This window comes from Ambystoma mexicanum, chromosome 11 (genome assembly GCF_040938575.1).
Source record: "Ambystoma mexicanum isolate Mex_15411 chromosome 11, UKY_AmexF1_1, whole genome shotgun sequence".
Taxonomy (NCBI): Eukaryota; Metazoa; Chordata; class Amphibia; order Caudata; family Ambystomatidae; genus Ambystoma; species Ambystoma mexicanum.
In genome coordinates, this window is record NC_090934.1 from 51,484,741 (window position 1) to 51,505,845 (window position 21,105).

Here is a 21,105-nt window from a genome sequence, read left to right on the forward strand (position 1 = left end):
GCACCACCTTGCCTAACGAGAAATAGGAAAAACATAACAGTGGAAAAAATTATTCCAGCTATCCTCACAACTCTAAACGCATTGCCAGACAATCTAGACCCTAACACTCTTGTTCAAGAATACAATAAAATCATGTTGCACGATGAGAGTCTTCTCACCCTCAGCAGCAGCAGACCCCTCACCCATCACCTGTGGAGTCCCCCAGGGCTCTTGTGTCTCCCCAACGTTATACAACATCTTCACCAAACCTCTATTCGACGATTTGGACCATCTGGGTATCACCTACACCGACTATGCAGATGATACTCAGATTCTCCTCCCACTTTCAGGGGATCACAGCAAGGACAGAGAGTTGGTGAACAGGATGTGTCTCATCATTCAGGCATGGATGGCATCCCATGGCCTATGCCTGAATGATGATAAGGCAGAGCTCATCATCTTGGGTATGCATGGCAATATTAACAAACTAGGCTTTGAATACGCCTCGTTCAATATAGACGGCAACATCATCAAAGTCTCATGAGAGGTAAAAACTCTCGGCTTCTACCTGGATTCCACTATGTCATTTACTAAACAGGTCAACTACCGCGTACACCTGCAAACTAATCAGAGCAGGAAGACCATTCCTATCCAATGATAGTTGCCTGATCCTGGCGAGAGCCCGCATACTCTCCAGACTCGATTATTGTAATGCTCTCTATAGCGGTGCCAACAAAACCATAACCCAAAGGCTGCAAATCCTACAAAACAATGCCTTAAGAGCTGCGCTCGGCATAAATAAAAGAGAACACATCTCTACTATTAGACACCAACACAAATGGCTTTCCACCGACAACAAAATCCAACTAGAAATAGTCTCCCTAACCCACAAAGCCCTTAACAATGCTTCCCTCAGCTACCTGATGGACAAATTAATGAGAAAGTCATCCATCAGACAGACTAGAACCGTTAATTCTAACTGCCTGATAATTCCAAGATTTAAACTCTCCACCATTGGAGGTAACAGCTTCCCCGTGAAAGCTGCTACCCTCTGGAACTCCTTACCACATAACTTGAGAGTAGACCAACCCTATTTACACTTTAGAAGGAACTTCATCAAACACCTGAATTCCAATAACCCCTAGCCTTCCTACTTAAGCATATGACACTGAACTACTACTGTACTTTATACCACATCTGCACATAGTAATCCTACCCCTCACATCTGTACATAATGACACACATATATTTTTGCTGTATATATATTTAAATGTATTAGCTATTGTATATTGTATATTTCTGTAATTTCTGTGCATGTCTATTATCTTAGCATTCTCTTTTCTGCTGCGCCCTGCTGCCTCTGGGTATGGAGAGTATTATAAATAAACAAACAAACAAACAAACAAACACCGGCGGCACACTGTTTGCACGGGTACCCGCTTCCGGTGTGACCTGGGTCAGCGCAGGGATGGGCTCTTTAGTTCCCTGGGGTGTGTGACATTACAGGAGGGTGACTAACCCAGACCCTTAGCATATGGACACACAGACATTTGGCAACTGAGATGATAAGACTCACAGGCAAATAACTTGGCATTGGTTTAAAATAGGCTGCAACCGGCCCTTCCTTGCGTCCACCCCGCCACCAAACCGAACTTGGGAGTACCAGAAATATTCAGGCCCGAAGCCAGGTAATGACGGCCCAGAGGTATCGCTGGGGGGGTGGGCTGAGGGGGCTATAACCCCAGTTCTCTTGGTTGTAGCCCCGGATAGAAGCTCAGGTTCTACACCCATAAGGCTAGCTAGCCCCGAGCCCCTGAGCCCAACAGTCACGACATTAGCGCAGCCCCGGATCTTTTCCAGACCTAGCGACACCTTGATGCCACCATGCCGGTCTCCACACCCGGTGCGGTCAGTTCATTGTCCCTTCTCGCCCACAATTCCACATGGTCTAGAGGTCACATTTTTGGAGGGCATATTATTTTCCCTGTGACTCGGGGCAACACTGTAGCCCTGCCGAGCCAAACCAGTGTGAATACAGAGCAACTCCCCCAAAACACATGAAAGCAAAGAAACTCGCTCGCGGGGATGGTTGGAGGATGGTGGGGCAACACCGAAGCCCACAGGGGGGCTAACACAGCAAAGACCCATGGAGCAGGAGAAACAAGTAATCCGAAACTAGGGCTGAGCAGGCCCGAAGCCCACAGGAGACTAAACACTGCAGAGACCCCGGAGCAGGAGAAACAAGTAACCCGAAACTAGGGATGAGCTGTTCTGAAACCCCAAGGAGGCTAACAAAGGGAATACCCCAGAGCGGGAGAATAAAGTGGGGCCAGAAACCAGGGGCCTCATTACAACTCAGGCGTTAAGGGTTAACGCCGTCGTTAACCCTTAACGCCTGATTCCAATTTTAACGGCTGCGTTAAAATTCATGGCGCTAAACCGCCTTGGTGCTAATTACGGCACCGTAATTTACGGTGCCGTAATTAGCGCCTTCCCCACTCCCATTATGCCCTATGGGGCAAAAATGAGAATGGGGAAGGGTAAATGGGAAATGGGGATTTACCGCCCCACTCACCTTGGAATGGGGCGGTAAATCTGCCATCCACCATGGTGTAAACCTAGTTTACACCATGGTGGTAAAGTTGGTGTACTTACCGCCTGGGTCGTAATGACCCCACAGGGCTGAGCTGTTCTGAAGCACAGAGGAGGCTAACAAAGGGAATACCCCAGAGCGGGAGAATAAAGTGGCCCAGAAACCAGGGCTGAGCTGTTCTGAAGCCCAGAGGAGGCTAACAAAGGGAATACCCCAGAGCGGGAGAATAAAGTGGGCCAGAAACCAGGGCTGAGGTTGCCTGAAGCCCAGAGGAGGCTAATAAAGGGAATACCCCAGAGCCGGAGAAGAAAGTGGCCCAGAAACCAGGGCTGAGATGTTCTGAAGCCCAGAGGAGGCTAACAAAGGGAATACCCCAGAGCGGGAGAATAAAGTGGGCCAGAAACCAGGGCTGAGCTGTTCTGAAGCCCAGAGGAGGCTAACAAAGGGAATACCCCAGAGCGGGAGAATAAAGTGGCCCAGAAACCGGGGCTGAGCTGTTCTGAAGCCCAGAGGAGGCTAACAAAGGGAATACCCCAGAGCGGGAGAATAAAGTGGGCCAGAAACCAGGGCTGAGGTTGCCTGAAGCCCCAAAGGCTAATAAAGGGAATACCCCAGAGCCGGAGAAGAAAGTGGCCCAGAAACCAGGGCTGAGATGTTCTGAAGCCCAGAGGAGGCTAACAAAGGGAATACCCCAGAGCCGGAGAAGAAAGTGGCCCAGAAACCAGGGCTGAGCTGTTCTGAAGCCCAGAGGAGGCTAACAAAGGGAATACCCCAGAGCGGGAGAATAAAGTGCCCCAGAAACCAGGGCTGAGGTTGCCTGAAGCCCAGAGGAGGCTAACAAAGGGAATACCCCAGAGCGGGAGAATAAAGTGGCCCAGAAACCAGGGCGGAGCTGTTCTGAAGCCCAGAGGAGGCTAACAAAGGGAATACCCCAGAGCGGGAGAATAAAGTGCCCCAGAAACCAGGGCTGAGGTTGCCTGAAGCCCAGAGGAGGCTAACAAAGGGAATAACCATAGAGCAGGAGAAACAAGTAATCCGAAATTAGGGCTGAGCAGGCCCGAAGCCCACAGGAGACTAAACACTGCAAAGACCCCGGAGCGGGAGAAACAAGTAACCCGAAACTAGGGCTGAGCTGTTCTGAAACCCCAAGGAGGCTAACAAAGGGAATACCCCAGAGTGGGAGAATAAAGTGCCCCAGAAACCAGGGCTGAGGTTGCCTGAAGCCCAGAGGAGGCTAAACACTGCAAAGACCCCGGAGCGGGAGAAACAAGTAACCCGAAAGTAGGGCTGAGCTGTTCTGAAACCCCAAGGAGGCTAACAAAGGGAATACCCCAGAGCGGGAGAATAAAGTGGGCCAGAAACCAGGGCTGGCGTTGCCTGAAGCCCCAAGGAGGCTAACAAAGGGAATACCCCAGAGCCGGAGAAGAAAGTGGCCCAGAAACCAGGGCTGAGCTGTTCTGAAGCCCAGAGGAGGCTAACAAAGGGAATACCCCAGAGCGGGAGAATAAAGTGGGCCAGAAACCAGGGCTGACCTGCTCTGAAGCCCAGAGGAGGCTAACAAAGGGAATACCCCAGAGTGGGAGAATAAAAAGGCCCAGAAACCAGGGCTGAGCTGTTCTGAAGCCCAGAGGAGGCTAACAAAGGGAATACCCCAGAGCGGGAGAATAAAGTGAGCCAGAAACCAGGGCTGAGCTGTTCTGAAGCCCAGAGGAGGCTAACAAAGGGAATACCCCAGAGCGGGAGAATAAAGTGGCCCAGAAACCAGGGCTGTGCTGTTCTGAAGCCCAGACGAGGCTAACAAAGGGAATAACCCAGAGAGGGAGAATAAAGTGGCCCAGAAACCAGGGCTTAGCTGTTCTGAAGCCCAGAGGAGTCTAACAAAGGGAATACCCCAGAGTGGGAGAATAAAGTGGCCCAGAAACCAGGACTGAGCTGTTCTGAAGCCCCAAGGAGGCTAACTAAGGGAATACCCCAGAGCGGGAGACTAAAGTGGGTCAGAAACCAGGGCTGTGCTGTTCTGAAGCTCCAAGGAGGCTAACAAAGGGAATACCCCAGAGCCGGAGAAAAAAGTGGCACATAAACCAGGGCTGAGCTGTTCTGAAGCCCCAAGGAGGCTAACAAAGGGAATACCCCAGAGCCGGAGAAAAAAGTGTCACATAAACCAGGGCTGAGCTGTTCTGAAGCCCAGAGGAGGGTAACAAAGGGAATACCCCAGAGCGGGAGAAGAAAGTGGGCCAGAAATCAGGGCTGAGCTGTTCTGAAGCCCAGAGGAGGCTAACAAAGGGAATACCCCAGAGCGGGAGAATAAAGTGGCCCAGAAACCAGGACTGAGCTGTTCTGAAGCCCCAAGGAGGCTAACTAAGGGAATACCCCAGAGCGGGAGACTAAAGTGGGTCAGAAACCAGGGCTGTGCTGTTCTGAAGCTCCAAGGAGGCTAACAAAGGGAATACCCCAGAGCCGGAGAAAAAAGTGGCACATAAACCAGGGCTGAGCTGTTCTGAAGCCCCAAGGAGGCTAACAAAGGGAATACCCCAGAGCCGGAGAAAAAAGTGGCACATAAACCAGGGCTGAGTTGTTCTGAAGCCCAGAGGAGGGTAACAAAGGGAATACCCCAGAGCGGGAGAAGAAAGTGGGCCAGAAATCAGGGCTGAGCTGTTCTGAAGCCCAGAGGAGGCTAACAAAGGGAATACCCCAGAGCGGGAGAATAAAGTGGGCCAGAAACCAGGGCTGAGCTGTTCTGAAGCCCCAAGGAGGCTAACAAAGGGAATACCCCAGAGTGGGTGATTAAAGTGGCCCAGAAACCGCTTGCCCGAAGCCCAGAGGAGGCTATCTAAGCATACATCCCAGAGCGGGGATGAAGAAGGGGACAAGAAACCAGAATTGAGAAGGGCCCAAATCCCTCAGGTGGCCAGAGAAGCTGGTAATCCAGAAGAAGCAAGGCAAGGAACAGCCTGTGTTTTTGTTGTGAAATTCCCTTCCGGCCACTGGTAGACTCCATCCCAGGAGAAGGGATGGGGTGGACATGTAACCTACTATCTGACGAGGACATTGCTGTGAGCAAGGGCCCAAGCTGAGAGACATTAAGTTGGTTTGAAACTTTTGCTCACATGCGAGACGTTGGAACAAAACCGTAAGAACTCCTTTTGGTGGGGGGTCAGAAAACCAGCCATCGCTTCAGCTAGCCAAGGGGGGACGTAACGCTGTCCTAAGCTAAGCAGCTGAGAATCCACTATTGCCATTCTTTTGTTTGCATAGAAGGGTAGTTGACAGAGTAGTGTAGGTTTGGACAGGGGGTGGTATGTAATTTGGCTGACGTCCTCACGAGCACCCGTTTGTTGTTGTATAGAGTAAGGGACCCTTCATAGTGGTAGGGTCTAGAGAAGGCTTTCTTTTTACATATACAAATACATTTTTTTTTTATTGCTGTTTTTTCGATGGATTTGTTTCGATAAAACAATCCTCAAAAGAACATTTTCGGTAAATTCACTGGACTCCGGCGAACATACCTCTTGTGAAGTATGTATTTAAAACTGCTCTGCGCCGGCCTGCATAGTCCTAAGGAGAAGAGGAGAGGATATAGGGGCCAGGCCTCTGCAATGTCTCCCCCCTGTGCCAGTGGGGTTCCGTAAAGTGAGGGAGTCGCTGTAAATGGCACTCATGGATGGAGGACAGGGGACACACGAGCGAAGGTGTGGGTTCGCCTGTCTTTAAGAGACATACACCATTAAGACTCGTCATACGCTCCACACAGCACACACATGCAACATGTCTAGAGCCTAGGCCTTCATATCAAGGACCCCAACTGGCCCGCTGCCACGCATCTCCCGCGAGCCCTAAGGCGGCCAAGCTTCACCTGGCCCTGTTTTCAAGAAGCACAGGCGCAGCCCCGCCAATCAAGAGGGGTGAAGGGGGGCAAAGGCCTGCTCTTTGGGTGGTGGTTGGGGAGACAGGGCGGTCATTGCAGCAGGTCTTGACTCTTTCATGATAAACAGCCAGGAACAGCCAGGGCAGTGCTTGAGGGGTGAGGCCACCGTACACCCGAGCAGGCGGGAAGAGGAACTAACGTGTGCAGATCTGGCTGCCCATCCGAGAGATGCACGTGACTGGGAAGAGGCAGGGGTTCACCCCGAGCCTCACAGGGTTAAGCTGAATCCTAGGATGGCTGGCACAAAGCCAGGCTTCTCAGCCACCTCCACTCGGCCCTTCCCCTCAGATCAGTGGAGCAGAACGGCCTCTTTTGGGCGATTTGTGAACCTTGCACGTGGTGACAGGCACGCATGAATATGCGTTATACACTTGGACAAACTGCATATCTGTGGCTGAAGGTTGTCATTTTAGGGGGGAAAGGGTAATGGGGCGCCCCCCTCCCATCAGCACACTTTGCACTCATTCGTTTGAACCCTGGACCTCAGGGGACAGCGAAATGTGGCGATATGCACCAATGGCGTTTCTGCAACTAATGAACAACTGCGTTATTCCGAAACAATGCACGTTTTCCTCACCACCAGATTAAAATGGGATTGCCTCATACCGACACAAAGTACACAATCCTGCATGCGGTCTCGAGGTATGAAAGCATGCAGCGGATTAGCTGACTATCCTGCTGCAGTGTGTGCAATGAACGCTGACACGTGATTCAGAGGTGGAAAACCAATCAAAGTCCTGCAAAATACCTTCAAACGGCAAGTGCACTGCGAAGGGGGAGATTACATCCAGGCAGTTTAAACCCAATTACCCTCAGAAATCTAATCACGGCTCTGGCTGCTTTGTAGGCAGACCATGCATACACATTACCCTCATCTGGCTGCTTTGTAGGCAGGTCATGTATATACACATTACCCTCAGAAATCAAATCACACCTCTGGCTGCCCTGTAGCCAGAACATGCATGTGCACATTACCCTCAGGAATCTGATCATACCTCTGGCTGCCCTGTAGCCAGACTATGCATGTGCACATTGCCCTCAGAAATCTGATCACACCTCTGGTTGCCCTGTAGCCAGACTGTGCATGTACACATTACCCTAAAAAATCTGATAACACCTCTGGCTGCCCTGTAGCCAGACCATGCATGTACACTTCACCATCAGAAATCTGATCACACCTCTGGCTGCCCTGTAGCCAGACCATGCATGTGCGCATTGCCCTCAGAAATCTGATCACACCTCTGGCTGCCCTGTAGCCAGACTGTGCATGTACACATTACCCTCAAAAATCTGATAACACCTCTGGCTGCCCTGTAGCCAGACCATGCATGTGCACATTACCCTCAGAAATCAAATCACACCTCTGGCTGCCCTGTAGCCAGAACATGCATGTGCACATTACCCTCAGAAATCTAATCACACCTATGGCTGCCCTGTAGCCAGAACATGCAAGTACACATTACCCTCAGGAATCTGATCACACCTCTGGCTGCCCTGTAGCCAGACCATGCATGTGCACATTGCCCTCAGAAATCTGATCACACCTCTGGCTGCCCTGTAGCCATCGCCCTCAGAAATCTGATCACACCTCTGGCGGCCTTGTAGCCAGACCATGCATGTGCACATTGCCCTCAGAAATCTGATCACACCTCTGGCTGCCCTGTAGCCAGACCATGCATGTGCACATTGCCCTCAGAAATCTGATCACACCTCTGGCTGCCCTGTAGCCAGACTGTGCATGTACACATTACCCTCAAAAATCTGATCACACCTCTGGCTGCCCTGTAGCCAGACCACGTATGTACACATTACTCTCACCTGGCTGCTTTGTAGGCAGGTCATGTATATAAACATTACCCTCAGAAATCAAATCACACCTCTGGCTGCCCTGTAGCCAGAACATGCATGTGCACATTACCCTCAGACATCTAATCACACCTCTGGCTGCCCTGAAGCCAGACTGTGCATGTACATATTACCCTCAGAAATCGAATCACACCTCTGGCTGCCCTGTAGCCAGACCATGCATGTACACTTCACCCTCAGAAATCCGATCACACCTCTGGCTGCCCCGTAGCCAGACTGTGCATGTACACATTACCCTCAGAAATCTAATCACACCTCTGGCTGCCCTGTCGCCAGACTGTGCATGTACACATTACCCTCAGAAATCTGATTACACCTCTGGCTGCCCTGTAGCCAGAACATGCATGTGCACATTACCCTCAGAAATCTGATTACACCTCTGGCTGCCCTGTAGCCAGACTGTGCATGTACACATTACCCTCAGAAATCAGATTACACATCTGGCTGCCTTGTAGACAGAGTAGCCTCATCTGGCTGCTGTGTAGACAGTCCATGTACATGCACATTACCCTCAGAAATCGAATCACACCCCTGGCTGCCATGTATCCAAACCAGGCATGCACACATTACCCTCAGAAATCTGAGCATACATCTGGCTGCCCTGAAGGCAGACCATGCCTCTACACATTACTCTCATCGGGCTGCTTTGTAGGCAGACCATGCATGTGCACATTGTGCACATTGCCCTCAGAAATCCGATCACACCTCTGGCTGCCCTATAGCCAGACCATGCATGTGCACATTGCCCTCAGAAATCTGATCACACCTCTGGCTGCCCTGTAGCCAGACCATGCATGTGCACATTGCCCTCAGAAATCCGATCACACCTCTGGCTGCCCTATAGCCAGACCATGCATGTGCACATTGCCCTCAGAAATCCGATCACACCTCTGGCTGCCCTATAGCCAGACCATGCATGTGCACATTGCCCTCAGAAATCCGATCACACCTCTGGCTGCCCTGTAGAGTTGGGAAGGAGAGATGATCTGCCCACACCCCCAAGCAGGGGGGAAAGACAGAGCCCTTAAAGGCCTCTACACAATCACATCACTGTATGCTTTGTACATGTAGTGTACTGTTAACATGTACTTGTTACCCCTAGAGCAGCGAATCATGGGCCAGATGAAGTCTACTTGTAAATCTGACCAGGGCAGTGTCATCCTCCACTTCTGGAGGGGAGCTCGGTGCGTGAGTGAACTTGGCTGAAATTGGGCACACACAAGACGCCCCTCCAAATATTGGTCGAGGTCCTGCCCCATGCGTGGCCAGTATGTGATCTCCCGTATAGATTTCTAAAGTAGTGTGAAGCCCCTGATGACTGGCTGTGTTCACGTCATGGCCGTGACTTAGCATCAGGCTTCGGAATGAGGTGTTCACGTCATGGCTGTGACTTAGCATCAGGCTACAGAATGAGGTAGGTACCACCCACTGGTCACATCCAGCGATGGATCTCCTTACCAACTAACTATCTTGGATTCAGAAAATTTTGGGAAACTTCATCAATGCACAGAGATTCTATTTTCCAATGTAATCGGTTTCCGTCAGGGGAAAGCTCACGGGGTTCTCAATGTGTTGGTAACATTTCCCAATAATCAGATCCCCTTTTGTGCCGAGATTAAATCAGCATCTGGGGTCTCCTTACTCCACTGGGCAGTTGAGAGTTCATTGTGGGCAAGTGTTTGGGACCTGGTGACAGCAGTGACCTGGATGTCCCCCAACAGGGACTCAATCTCAAGGAGATCCCCCTGGATGGCTCCGGTTTTTGCCAACTGATCAGCCAAGTCGTTTCCAGTTTTGTCTGGTCCCTCCATTCTGAAAGGACCCTTAATCTTTTTCCAATAGATGGTCATCCCATTAGAGGTGACGAGATCATCAATATTTTGTATGAGTTTGCCATGCTTGTGTGGTACATTGTTTGCACATAGCATGCCTCTGGTTTTCTAATTAATCAGGTGCTCCACAAACCCGTTCAGGACTTAATCTGAATCAGTGATTATGACCAGTTTGTGGAGTCGGTGATGCACGGCAGTGAGGATGACCTGGTGAACTGCCATCAATGCCACCACCTGGCTACTGCAGGGACCAATCTTGTACCCATTGGAGGGCTCCGGGGCATCATTCACCAAGGCATTCCCAACACCGGCCACCAGCTCCTTTTCCCCATTGTTGTCAACATGGTAGGAGCACCCATCCACATAAACTTTGGGCATCCCCTTGCACGTGTCTTCTTCGCAGACCTTGTGCGGGGAATTCAGGTAGGCCTCCATGTTGTCATGGGTTTTGACACTTTCGCTTTCGAGGCTGTTTTCTCTGGCACAATCATGCAAGTCAGCCAGACCTTGCGCGAGGGGACTCTTCTTGTTTGGCCATATCTGACCTCTACAGGAAAGCCTTGCATTGACAGAATCCAGGAAGTAATTCGGGAATTACTCACATTTCCGGCCCGGATTCTGTCACTTTGTGGGTATTGCAAAGGCTGGTGCGGAGTCTCCACAATGATGTTCTCCCCCTGGATGAACGGCAGTAATTTTTCAATGCTCACACCATTGCCAGGAGTCCCTTCTCACAATCGTTGAATTATTCCTCCCCAGAGAATAAATTCTTACTTGCATAGGAGATTACTTTATTGACCTTGTCATGCTTTTGATATAATACTGCTGTCAAGCATGTATTCGACAACCCTGTCTCCAAGAAGAACTCCTTGTTTTTTGACAGGGTAAGCTAGACGAGGCACTTGTGGGAGACATTTTTGATTTGTTTTACTGCATTGGTTTGTTCTGGACCCCACTCCCACTTAACCCCCCCTTTAACAAATGGACCAGGGGTCTTGTGACCTCTGCGTAATCCTCAATGAACTTCCTACTGTAATTAGATAGTCCAAGAAGGCTCCTTAGTTCACGCAGAGCTGTGGGGTCTTTTAGTTTTAGTAGTGCTTCCACTTTCTTTGCCTGGGGACAGAGACCCTCAGGGGTGATTTCATGTCCCAATATATTTACACGGGTCCTACACCACTGTGCCTTCTGGAAGGACAGTTTTGCTCCAGCAACCCTCAACTGGGTCAGAACATGGCGGATTTCCGCTACGTGTTCCTCGATAGTGGAGCTTTTAATCAGGACATCATCCTCATAGGCCAGGTTACCCCTTTCACCCAAGTCGGACATGGCCTTATGTAGAAAGATGTTGAATTAATTGCCAGAGTTTATGTATCCGAAGGGAGTTCAGGTCCATGTGTACTGCTGCCCCCGAAGGTAAAGGCCAGCTTGTATTGGTCCACCCTACTGACGGGTACTGTCCAGTATCCATTGGTCAGATCAGTGGCGGTGTACATCTTTGACCCCTGGATCTGGGCCAGTCCCAGGAAATGTAGGGAAGAGGCCATCGGGACATGTGGACCCATTTGTTCAGCTCCCTAAGGTCTGTGCAAAGTCTCCATTGGCCATTTGGTTTTAAAATCCCCAGTACCGGATCATTAAAGGTACTGTGGACTGGACGAATTATCCCACGGGACTCAAGGTTTTTCATGATTTATGTAAGGGACTCCATAGATGCGAGTGGCAAGCGATATTGCCTCAGGAACACAGGAGTCATTCCAGGGTCCGTGGGAATTGAGGTAGAATGTATCTCAGTGCGACCGCAGTCGTACGAACCACAGCAAAGAAATCTTGAAAATCCCAAAACACCTGTTTCAACTTTGGCTTTTGTTCCTCAGTCTCACAGGGATCAGGGAGGTTGACGAAGACCTTGGGTTTCGCAATCTCAGCGGCCTCCTCCAACTGCATGGAGAGATCTCTGGTGAGGGTGTTGACCTGGGCAGAGGGTTTCAGGTAGTAGAGGCAGTCATCGTGGACTTGGAATATCACCTCATCCTTCCTGATGTCACAGGTCACCTCTTCCCCCCTTAAGGGCAGGAAAAGTACACCAGGAAATTCCCCCCTTGCCGGGTGAAGATCCTTTCTTGTGGTATGTCATTGTCACAGTCATAGCAGTCATTGGGGATTGGTCCTATGATTTCATTTCCTAAGTCCATGGAAAAATGATGGTCATCAACCGCCATTCCAATAAAGGTGCCTGCACCCAGAGTGATACTCCTAGGTCACTGTTATCCACCAATATTGGAATGGTGTTGTGTTCTAAGTCAACTAATGGGGCTGGGTTCAACCCCAACCCCTGCTGTTGGAGATGGTAATTGATGTGTAAATAAGCGTCTGTATTTTGGAGTTTCTGTCCTCTCTTAAACTTTATGTAAAGTGGGAATTGTCGGGTCCGTCCTGAATTGGTGACCTCCTCTCCAATTTGAATTTCAATTGCCTACAGTAACAATTGAGCTGGTCAAAATGCCTTTTCAGAATCATCAAAGCCCATGGGGTTGACCCCAGTCGGACCCAGGCCTTGTAATTTATGAGGTCCAAATTAATTGCAAATCGATTGAGAATGTCACTGCCTAAATAGAATGCAGCAGGAACATCTCACACAACCCAACAATTATGCTCTATGCTTTTATCACCTATGGACATTTTTAGCATGCGCCTGCTAGGCAGGAGATGTTTGGAATTGGGAGTTTCCAGACCCATTTCTCACTTATCAACTAATTTAAATGTGGGAATGGTTGGATCTTTTGGGAGTTTCCTGAACAACGCTTCGCTGATGAAGCTTTTTCCATTAAACAGGCACACTCTGGTGAAAATAGGCTCCTTTCCCTCATTTAACTGAATAGGGAGGAACAGCTGTTCACCCATTTTCTGAATATCAGCCAAGCTTTGAGCTGGCTTTTCACCACTTTTCACTACAGGACTTGGATTTTCAAATTGGGGATCGGTATAACATTTCAAGCTATTTCCTTCCAGTGTGGAATGCCGCTTGAAACTGGAAGGAAGGTTGATTTTCAGGAATGGAGAGGAGTTCTCATCACCGGTTTGTTGTCCTACAGCAATTACAGTAATGTCAGGTATTTTATTGTTTTGAAAATGGAACTCAATTTGGTCAGATCCTTGTTCTGCCATGTGGCATGTGCCATTTAAACTGGCATAGTTGATGCTTTGTTTTAATTTTACTGGCCGGTTAGCCTGAGTCCAGAGGACCTTGTTCACACGGTCTATCTGGGGAGACAACCTCCAAAGGAGATCATTTCCTAATAGGCAGGGGGATCCCTCTGGAGTCACGACTATAACCGGGTGTTTCACCTTGTGTTGCCCAATTTTAATCTCCAGATCCGCAGTCCCTTGACGGGAATTGTCCAGAAAGAGAGGTGCGAGGAATCTGGTGTCTCTCCCTCCTTCCTGAATGTATCTGCTTAAAGGCCCTTTTAGACAGAAGAGTGGCTTGGGATCCAGTGTCCACCAGTGCCAAAAATGCACATTGCCCCTGCACTCAGACAGGGGCCTAAACCGTTCCTTCTTTCTCCTCCAAAGGGCAAAGGAAATGGGCATTTTGGGCAAGCTGGGCGGTTAGTTTCATTATTTTCGACTCCGGGGTTTTGGACAGTTTTCTGTGTCAGAGTTCGGGAATCTGTATAGAAAAATTGGCATCCTGAAATAGGTGGGATTTCGGAATCCCCTTTTTCCCCTACCTCTCCGCTGTGCCCCTTTACATGGAGATAGTCACTAGAACTGGTTTGTGGGGAGGTTCCACATTTATCGTTATGTTCTCTGGATGACATTCCTGAGCTTCAGGGACGGGCGATTCTTAATCAGTCCACACACCTACCTAGTCTGGGTTGTGGTCTTTTGGGACCCATTTTTCTTTGGGTGGAATTCCCCCATCCTTGAAGAAGAAGACTTTCTGCCCAGAATCCTCAAAGGATTCTTCCCCTTCAAACTGGAGGACACTTACATCCTCCACAAAATGGGTCTTTTTGGTCTCTTTGTTTACCTAACCACCCTCCCTTCCCTGGGTTGCAGATTTTCCAGGCAGAAGATTTAAGTTCCAGTTCCGGGGTGTCTCGGGGCTTTTCACAGGTTAGGAAGGAAGCTTCCTCAAAGGCTTTGCACCCCCCTTCCTCACATGCCTCCTCCTCTGGAACCGGTGGGTTATCAGGGTTCTCTCCTCGTCATTGTTCCGGGGTGCCAGACCCATGGTTTGAGTTATTCTGAGCTGCCATGTTCATCTGAGGGTTTTGCTGAGCCCTCAACATGCGACTCAGATCTTGAGTTAGGTTCTGGACATGGCGCTCCAGTTGGGACACCCGCTCTGACTGGTGCGGGGGTCTTGAATCAACTCTGGGTGGCTCTCGGGAAGGGTAACTATCCCTTCTCCTGGAGTAAACTGTGGACTGGGGGTTTCCCTAGAAACCCTCCACCCTTGGCCTCCCCTCTCCTGGATTTGGGGGCCTAACCTTCTGAAAGTGGTGAGACTAAGGAGGGTCCTCTATATTGGGGTTTTGAGGGTACCTGGGGAAGAAACTTAAACCAGAGTTTGGAAGATTACTACCCTCCCGAGAGAAGTTTGGAGGGAAGTTTCCTGGGGCTGTACTCACCAGATTGGAACCCGGGGCCAAGGGAGTCCATACGTACCCGAAGATGGGTATGTTGACCTTGTACCTAGGGCTGATGTAATTGGCAGAGTTAGGGGGTGCATTTGTTGGGTACCCTACCTGACTACCACCTGTTTGTGATTGGTCCTAGGGTCTCCTTTGCCTCTGATTTGGTTGGTTTTGGGAAGGTGCATTTTTAGCCCCCCCCCCACGTCTAGGTTAAAAATGGGGGAAACCTTCACCTCCGCCACCTCGGCAGCAGCGGGGGTGTTGGTTGGTTTGGGGTTTATGGTTGGATTTTTGTTTTCTACAGGCTTTTGGACCTTGTAGATCCGGGTAGCTTGCTTTATTACCCAGTCCAGGGCTCTGTCATCATGGAAATCCCATACCAACTGGGTCATGATGTACTTTGGGAGTGCAACCGCTTAGTAGTTTGTGCAACTGCCCGTTTTAGTTCCTGTACAAATTCTCTTGGGGCCTGATTCTCTCCACACTGCATATTGTAGGCCACTTTGCAGGCCTCCTGGGGGCTTCTGTGCGTGGAGAAGTGCTTCAAGATGACCGCCTGGTAGGTGGACCCCCTTGAAAGGTTCTTTTCTTCCAGCCCAGCAAAGAAGCTGGAGTAATGTGGAGAGAACATCCATTTGGCAAATTCTATACAATTCTGATTAGTTTTAATGTCAAAAGATGTCATCATCTGTTCATATAGCTCCAGATGCTCTCAGACAGATTATTTGGCATTCTTGTGGTACAAAACTGATGAATAGCTTTTATCTGTTTAATGGGGTCTTTCAGCAGTGTTCTCTTTTATTTGATAGCCTTCTTTTGCTGCTGCACCTGAGTCCATTCGCCCTCAGCTGCTATTTGAGCTCCCATCCCTATCCTGTAGTCACTCCCTAATTCTTTGGGCTTGGGGATTTCTGCTAGAGTGATGGGGCCTAGTCTCATCTCTCCTGTTGTGCCTTGGACTCTCCCTTTCACACATAAGAGGAGTCTTCTGACTCCTCCCTACTTCAAGAATTGGTGGAGAACTCCCCCCACCTCCCTGATTGGGTGGAGGTTTTCAAAATACTCTTTTGGGGCATCAACCCAGACTCCTTTTTCTCTGCAAAGTGAACCAAGTGGTTCCTTTGTAGCTGATGTGTCTGCAAGTCTGTCGTCCTCATTGGAGCTTTCCTAGTCAGATCCATCAGCCATGGCATTTTGTAACCTGACCAGGGACGCACGTCCATCAGTCTCTTATGGCCGCTGACCTGTCAGTTCAATCATGCTAGGCCTATGTAAGTCTGGTCGCCTCATGGTTTCTGGCTCATGTGAACCTGTAGCCATGAAGTGAGCAGCGTCTTGGGTACACAAGGTGGTAAATGGGTTTGAGGCCCTTTGTACAGAGGGTATTATACTGCCACTCTTGACTTGTTCGGAGTCCCTCAAGTTTTGATTCAACCTAGCAGACTCTTTTCCTAACTTCCCCAGTTTCTCCTTCTCAGCCCCTACCTGTTGATAGTAGGCAAAGTCTTGACTGACCTCTACTACCTTCTCTTTTGCTGCTACCTGGCTCTGGAGTCCCCTGTTCTCATCACAAAGGGCCTCATTGTCTTTTTGTGCTTCTTGTATTGCCTGAGAACACTGAGATAATTCTTTTTTGCAGGAGATACATCTCATGACTCTGAACATTTTTGGCCTCGATGGCCTGCTCTAGCTCAAGCTCCATTTGTCTCAAATGTCCCATTAATTTCTCGAACTCTGCTTTTAGGTCAGTCAGTTCCTCAAGGTCTGACTCCCTTCTCTCCAGGTCTGTCTTTAATTTGCACATTTCCTGGCCTAGGGCCTATCCTTCCTGATACACGGCGCCCATCTGTTCAGTCATATCCTCCCTTTGTTGTTTTATGGCACCTAACGTCTGGTGTTCTTCGTCAAATTCTGTTTGGGAATGAACTGCTCCAATAATTAACTTATTATTCTCCTTGTCCAATTTCTCAATCTGTTTTTGTAGAGTGTCCATGTCTTCTAAGCAGACTCTATTATATTTTATCTGTTGCTTTAATTTGTGTTGACTCTCTGTCAGGGAATCAACCTTTTCCTGGCACTCTTCTTTTAATGTAGCTAATTGGGCCTCTTGTTCTGAGTTGGTGTGTTGCTGTACTGCCAACTCCTCTTTTAACTGTTGGATAAGGTTTCCTAATTCTACCTCAGAATTGTGTCTCACACGCAATTGTTCTTCTACCTGCTTTGATCCACTCTGGGTTTGATTTAAGAGGTCAGACTAGTTGTGTGCAGAAGTTATACTTCCTTGGTATTTTTCTTCCATAACTGTTAGGTAGAAATATATGTACGCAGTGAGTTGGGCCATTTTGGCTGCTCCTCTTTGATATTCTGAGTCATGTAAAACTCGGTCAAGGCTTGATGTTACAGGCAACTGCCCTGTCACACATCTGTGCTTGTAGAGGTGACCTGTTGCATCATGCTGGATAGCCAGGCTTCCTGCTCCTTATCTGTCCATTCCCCTCTAATGAATAATTCGGACAGAAAGTGCTGCCTAGCCATGTTAATCTCTACTGTAGTCATGATGAAAAGTGTTCTTCCTTTATTTAATTATCTGTGCCAGGGCAAGTCTTTACCCTGCTCCTGCGCAGTTTAGGGTTAACTTTACTTTATTTTTACACATAAGCCTGATACCTAGGGTGTACATTTTGGGATGGTGCTTATACATTGTAACACAGTTTTCTAACCACTAAAAGTATCACTACCTTTTCTGGGTTAGACTGCTGTGTTAAGCTGTCATGGGTGGAAACACTTACCCCAATCCCGGCACGAGCCCCCACTGTGTAACGGATATTAAGACGCGGCACACTCCCGCCAGGGACTTCTTCCACTGACAATGAATGTGGCGCACAAGAAAAACTTTTTTTTATTTGAACCCTGGGTTCTTGGATTGAGTAGGCACCCAACCCGTCTCACAGCCACCTTAACAAATACCCCATGTCGCAATGGACTATGAACCAGGCTGGTGTGTAACAATGAAATATTTATTAATTCTTAGAATTCAAAAACAATATAGCAAATCAAAATTAGGGCAGCAGCCATCCACCAATACATTTGCTTCACACTCCTAACATAAGATACATAACCTTTAATATAAACAGAAACAAAATGACTATTCTTCAAAATACAGATAGCACACAGGTTAAGCACTCCCCCTGCAACACTTCCCCCAAACACCTGCTGACTAAATTCTTTGTGGATGGAAAGCAGTGGCAAGGAGTCAGAAAGAAGAAGGAAAAATCAGATTTAAACTTCAGCCCACCACCCCAAGATGGGAGGCCAGAAATGAAAATGAAAACCTTCAAAAGGAGCAAAATGGCATACTCGGATTTTAATAGCTGTTTGTATATCAGTTTACAATTGTGGCATGATAGCTATGACATAAATTTGCGTGGCTGCACTTAAGAGACAATGGGCCTCATTCCGAGTACGGCGCTAACCAATGGCGCTATTAACGCCTTGGTTGACGCCGTACCCGGACCGGCAGCGCCTTGGTGGGTGGCAGAATTACCGCCCCATTCCAAGGTTGGCGGGGCGGTAATTCCCCATTCACCAAGGCTCTTCCCCATTCCCAAATGAGCCCCCATAGGGCTCAATGGGAATGGGGAAGATGCAAATAACGGTGACCGTTCATTACGGTCACCGTTATTGGCTTGGAGGCCCCTTTGCGCCCTCGACTTTAACACCTGCTCAAAGCAGGCGTTAAGGGCGAGGGCGCAAAGGGAACTTGGAGTATGGCGGTAAGGGATCACCGCCATCGGTCTTGTTACCGGTGGCCGCTATCCCTTACCGCCATACTCGGAATGAGGCCCAATGAGCTTACAGACTACTGAACAGGGCACTAAGGCAATGTGACACAGGTAAGAAAATCGGGTTTAGGAGGAAAACAATGTAGAAAAAAAAACACGCGCGGCAGAATTGCAACTCTTATTTTACACAGGCTTTAAAATGACAAGCAGCTAAGAAAAGGGCCTTTGCTGTCAAAATCGGAAATCGGTTTTTGGATAAGAAACTAAGGCACATAACAGAAAGGATTCTGAGGTAAAGGGAATATTCTAAATGAGATTATGTTTGGGTTGTTTATGGGAAAAAGGCATATTGGAATTTAGAGAAAAGCACAATACATGGGCAAATTCAGCTTTCGTTGCACAATGACAGGTTCTGCTGAGGCTATATTTTAATGACTATATTTTAAGGAAAGACACTGCGTGCAAGGGGGTTAATCTCGAATTTTAGTCAGCTTGCACTACGTAACTCCTTATAGGGGAATTCATTAATTTCAAAATAGTACTAAGGACTTACACAGATAACTGAAATAATTATAAAAGGAATACGCTAATAGATATGGACTAACACAGATTCTTCTAAGGAAAGGTGAACAGATGATACTGGCAATTTGGGATTTTGTATGGGATTTAAATAGGATTTGAATAGGATGCAAGGGTAAAAGAGCAGGATATGCAGTTTTTGGGTACTGGGTGATGTGATACTTACAAAGTAAGATTGAGTTTGGTAATGTGGACAGCCAGCAAGGTCTCTGGACAGCGAGCCAAGGAATCTGATCACTGGGACAGCAGGGGCCAAGATATCTGGTCACTGGCTCGCCTAGACTGGATCAGCTGGGCAAGGTCTGGTCACAGTGGACAGCTGGATGGGTCAGCTGGGCAAGGCCCGGTCACTGGGCTCTCCTAAAGGGGATCAGCTGCCTTTCCTCCTTTCTCCCTGGATGCCTGGGTATGGCTGGATCTGGAGGGGTGGCTCTGCCTGTATCTGGATGGTCCTGCCTGGATGGAATCAGCTGACTCTGGATCTGGTTTTTGATTTTTTGAATATCTGAGTCTTGGGATGCATCTCTGCTTTCCTGGATCTTGGGGTCTTGTTTTCAGTTGTGTGTCCCTAGTGTTTCCCTGTCTCCCCCTTATATAAGCAAATTGACCTCATAGACCTTTACAATCTGGGGGAAATACTCTGCAGTTACTCCTATCCTAGGATAGGCCATGATACTGGGGTTCCCTCCTCCCTCTGAGCTGATTGGTTCAGGGGAAATTACATAATTTTATGTGTGTGCATTTATGACTTCCTTTGTTTCCCTAAGTTACTATTTACAAAAATAAGTTATGGAGCAAAACTTCAAATCTATTCTATTCCCCATCATAAGTAACAGATATGCAGATTCCATATTTCACTGGGAATCTGATAGTCCGATCGCCAACTCTGTGCAAGGTAGCATTGCTTTTGGGCACAATTTCGTCATTTTCAAGAAAAGCATACTGTTTTAAAATTCTGCAACTAGCCACACACATGCCCACTAGTATTTGGTATATTTCCACCACGTTGTATGTCTGTGTCATTCATACTCCACCCCGAAATGCATTTTTCCTGCCATTCAAGTTCCCCAAGTGCTAGCAACATGCACTGGGTCTCATTTTGCTTGTTTAAATCTTCCATAAAATACTGGCATAATATAGAATTATTGCTTTTTTAGGGTGCTGAAACAAATGTCTCAATGTACAATAGTTCTTTTAAATCCAATGGGCTGGATTAGCCATGGTGTGGGTGGTCCTGCCACCCCCACAACGAAATTGTTTTCCCATGGGTCAGCCTGAACAAAGGGTTTCCATGATGCTCTTTGAAGCCATGCAGTTGGGGCTGGGGAGGGGTGTCAAAGGAAATCACAACTCTTGGTGAAAAGGTTAATTCCCCTTGGGTCCTTTTTTCCTCTGTGTAGGTGATGCCAGCCAGACTGACGAGGCCGCAAACTTCCACACTTTGGGCTTTTCATATGCCCATGGGGCTGGTTCTCTTGTGGAGGTAATTATTTTCCCATGGAAGGCAGGGCACCTTTGAAGTAAATACCTGGGCCAAAACCTGTGCTGTTGGTTTCAAAGTTGTTTTTTCTTTCTTTCAACAGAAATCAAGTCTTTTTGGAAATAAATATCATACACATTTGACAGCAATCCCCCATACCCACATTTTCAGTCCCATTTCTGTGTGCCCACAGGCTGTAATTGCATTTCACTTTCAAACAGCATTCTCCTGATTTACAAAAGCACCATTTTACAGGTGGGTTCATTTTTCTTTTATGTCAAATTACAAATGCGGTTTCTGCCGCACACATTTTCTTTCTCATTAACCTTCTGGAGAGCTTTTTCATTAAAATATAAGTTCATGGACACAAAGAAATGTTGCAAGAGAATTTCTTTGTAATTGACACGAAGCAAGAGAGTTAGC